At 42.4% G+C, this 4281-nt stretch overlaps 1 non-coding gene across 1 annotated transcript; it reads right to left on the reverse strand.

Moving 5' to 3' along the window:
* Positions 1-2548: 2548 nt before the first annotated feature.
* On the reverse strand, positions 2549-2621 carry TRNAK-UUU. The gene has a single exon. It is a non-coding gene; the product is annotated as a tRNA-Lys (tRNA).
* Positions 2622-4281: the final 1660 nt, after the last annotated feature.

The following is a 4281-nucleotide window of genomic DNA, read 5'->3' on the forward strand; positions in this document are numbered from 1 at the left end:
CGGATCTTTGTTTCTGTGAGAGGTCACTCAGTATTATAGACTCTAGTTCCATCCAGGTTGCTGCGAAATTCATGATTTTGTTCTTTTTTATGGCTGCGTAGTATTCCATCATGTATATGTACCACATTTTTTTAATCTAGTCTCTTTTGATGGGCAGCATGGTTGCTTCCAGGTTCTTGCTATTGTGAACAATGCTGTGATAAACATACGTGGGCAGGTATCTTTTTAATAGAGTGATTTGAGTTCTTCAGGATATACTCCCAGTAGGGTGAAACATTGTTAGACAAATAACCTTTGCAAGCCTACAATGGACTTGGGCTGAAAAATCTTATGCAAAATTTGTGAAAAAAATAATATATTTATTTCCTGTTTAATTGAACTCTGTGTCCTTGGCATCTAACACAGGACTTGAAATAAAAGGAATCCTTTAAATTGTGTATGGTTATGTATGAGTATAGTGTTATGTAATGAGAAAAAACTCATGATTTGTAGTTCTATAATCTGGGTTTGTAACTTAATGTTGTATAAAAGTTGGCAACATAGGGCAAATTTTGAAACATTTTAAGTCTTTCTATGTCTGTAAAGCAGAACTGTGTAAAAGAGTTTTGGGGTATTTTTCTGTTTGTTTGCTTGTTCTTGTTTGTTTTTACCTGAGAGGACATCTTACTATTTATTGTTATTCAGAACAGTTTCACTTATAGAGGGTTTTGAAAAGGATGCTAGAAAGTGAGAATCTGTAGCATATATGATGATTAGCCTATATAGTTTAGTGTCTATCAATCACCTAAAAGTGTACTTAAGTAGTCAGAGAGATTTAATTTTATCTAACTTGTTGAGACTTGTTTCACCCGGGCACGGTGGTTTACAATCTGTAATCCCAGCACTTTGGGAAGTGGAGTGAGTCCAGGGGTTCAAGACGAGCCTGGGCAAAATGGCAAGACCTCGTCCCTACAATAAATTTAAAAATTAGCTGGGAGTGGTAGCATGTGCCTTTAGTTCCAGCTACTTGGAAGCCTGAGGCGGAAGGATTGCCTGAGCCCAGTAGGTCCAGGCTTCGGTGGCTGTGAGCATGACACTGCACTCCAGCCTGGGCAACAGAGTGAGACCAACTTTTAAAAAAATTGCTTCTCGTGTGTGTGTGTGTGTGTGTAAAAGAGTTTTAATGTCAAAGAATATCATGCTTGGTGTATACAATGATATTCCAATACACCCAGATGATATTTCACCATGCCTTCTTTGGGACTCCTTCCAAAACAGCACTCAATGGGCTTCTATGTTTCCTCAGGACATAGATGGGTTAGACATATGCTACATATGTTTTGGTGTTTCTGAATACAGTATATTGGGCATGGTTATGTTCTGTCTTCTGAGTAAAATGTTGGGGTCCTCAGAAAATTCTGCAGGTTAAGAGTTAACCCATAGGCTTCCACTGGGTATATGTTTTAATGATGCTGTGCAAAGAAAGACTGCACCTTGCCACAAAAATTCATGAAATGATTTTGGAGGTACAGCTGGAGGCCCACAGGGAAAAAAGAATTCTCTATATTGGGAATATATGAGTCCACTTGAAATAGTTTGCTTCAGTCACAAAACAAAGTAATCATTGACCAGGCACTAGACATCATCCTAGTTGTGCTTTACACCAAGAAACAGAACCAAGTTAAAACCAGTCCCAGATCCCTCCACTCAATACCTGGATGTCTCAGCAGGCAGCTTTGGATGTGGCAACACCTTAATTCTCTCTCTCTTAGTCCTTTGTTTTATTTTCTCCCATTCTAGCAGTCTGATGAGCTTCTTGACCAACTGAGAGTCAAGTTATGCGTGACATATGCAGTCCTCCCAAATTCAAACACTACTTCATAGAATCTCTGTGAACATGAGAAGGGTCTCATATGGGAAGAGGAGGACAAAGAAGAGAGAGCTATAACCTTACCTGGATTTCTAATAATTTCCTGGGATTTTTAAGTAGGTTCCAGGAGCATTACACTATCCAGAATGAACGCAGAGCCAAGATTAGCCTAGTTTGCCATAGACTTTCTATGAATACTGTTAATGAGCTCCCAATCTTCAAAACACAACGAACTCTTTCAATCCTCACACTACTCATTGTCCCTCTTCTCTGTAGCTACATAATGAGTAAGAATCTGTCAGAGATTCTTACAGAGTTGCAGGCTGAGGGATGTGAGACAGTGTTTGATAAACACCTTCACAAAATGTCATATTAAATTTGTAGGCATCTTAATTACGTTCAAACCCAAGCTCCTCCTCCCTTCTGGCCCCATCCAACACCCACATAGCAAAAAGAAAACAACCTACCAACAAACAAAAGAGCACTATATTCCCGTGGAGTGGTAGAAAGAGCTTCCGCCTACAACAGAAGAAGACTGGAATTATTTTTTTTAAGGCCTCATTCCCTTTTCAAATAAATCCTTGCTCTCTTAAATTTACACTTCCAATCAAAACCCCTCAGTTATTAACTACTCTACTGCCAACAGCTGAAGTTCAAATGCCGAGAAGGGAGAAAGCGGAAAATATTGTAAAAACCTCACGCCCGAACAGGGACTTGAACCCTGGACCCTCAGATTAAAAGTCTGATGCTCTACCGACTGAGCTATCCGGGCTCTTAGGCGTTGAGCTTTTCTGATTGACTAGTAAAAGTAAAATCATTTGATTACTATTAACTTTGGTTTCCACTTCAAGGCAACGAAATAAGCACTTGCTTATTTAAGCACACCTACTTCACATACTCAAGCCAAAAGCAGCCGGTAGATCCCACGGCTATGCTCACCAACCTTCTTCTACCACAACCATTTGGCTTCTCTGTGGCTCTTTCGAAAGCCACCAATACCAACCGCTACTACACCGCAAACAAAAGCCAAACTACCAGGCGTGCGCTCTCAGGAGCTCCGTTTTAAAAACAGCCCTAAGGTGCTCCCAAAAACCAAAATAGTTTGGGTAAAAAGAGGTGGCATCCTCCCACGGGACAAAAACCCACTTTTTCCCACTTCCCTTAAAACACGTGGGACTCTAATATTTTCTCCTACCCAGAGGATGCAGAGCGTCCTACCTACTCATCCATCTAAATCCTATACATGCCCCAAGATCCACCTCCAAGCCCTCTTTGCTATCCTCAACCTCGCCTCACCGCTCCGCCCAATCACCTTCCCCCTTCACCCTCTCCCGCGGTCCACTCCACCTCCTCCTGAGTGACGTCTTCCCAGGAACTCAGCCCACGCCCTCCAGTTTGGGTTCTTGACTCTCCAGGCCAGAGTTTCCCAAACCTGTCAAATTTTGAATCTGGGGAGTTTTCTAAATGATATAAATTACTGTTCGTCCCCGCCTAGACTGTTCTTTCGGTTTTCATCCAAAACTCACGTCTGGGTTGACTATCACACAAAACAGTAGCGAGAGTCTGAGAGCGTCGAGATACATGAAAAGCTCTCAGGCGTTCACAGCATTCGTTCATTTCATAGATCGCGCATACATACATCTTCTCCCTGCCCCTCTTTTCATTCCGGATACAATGCGTCTGAAAGAAGCCAAAATCCTCTACCAGGTCAAGCTTACTCCCGCCTGCGGAGAGCGTCTGGACCTCACACTTCCAGCTGCGTTTCCTTCGTTCGCATTATCTATTATACTTACCCTACGTCCACTGTCTGGGTCTGATAGAGTGAGACAAGGAGTAAGAAAGGGGAAGGTTTGGCTTAAGGGGGCCAGGGATTGAAGCAGGGGCCTCGTACGTGCAAGGCACGCGCTCTAGCACTGAGCTACACCCCCGGACTTGGGAGGCCTGCCTTCTTCATAAAATGTTATTGCTATTTCTCTTGCTTTTGTTTGTTTTTGTTTTTAGTCTAAGTATTGGATACCGAAAGTCCACTGGGTTAAATTTCACTATCTCTGAAGTTAGAAAACTAGTTACTATCTTCACCAGAAGAATATGTGAATTGTAGTCTGAATAGCACCTACTGAATTCTAGGACCTTCCCATTCTTGTTAACCTGCTCCAAGGTCCACTCACCAGCGACCAGAGAAAATTACTTGTCTCCACCAAGAAAGTCCCAAGAAAATATCATGTTTCCAACATATATTGCAGCGGCAATGACTCAGAATGAAGTGCTTTAGTCCAGAGGCAGCCTCTGGCTTTAGCTGAACTGGCGAATTCAACTTTGCACCCGGTTGAGCCGGATGCCGAGTCAGCGGGATACCGAGTCAGCATCCATTTTCCAGTTGGTTCAAACATCCCAGGTTCTGAGATTTTCCTCAATTCTGGTTCCGCATCTCA

This window comes from Carlito syrichta, unplaced genomic scaffold (genome assembly GCF_000164805.1).
Source record: "Carlito syrichta isolate Samal-C Ts95f unplaced genomic scaffold, Tarsius_syrichta-2.0.1 Scaffold307028, whole genome shotgun sequence".
Classification (NCBI taxonomy): Eukaryota; Metazoa; Chordata; class Mammalia; order Primates; family Tarsiidae; genus Carlito; species Carlito syrichta.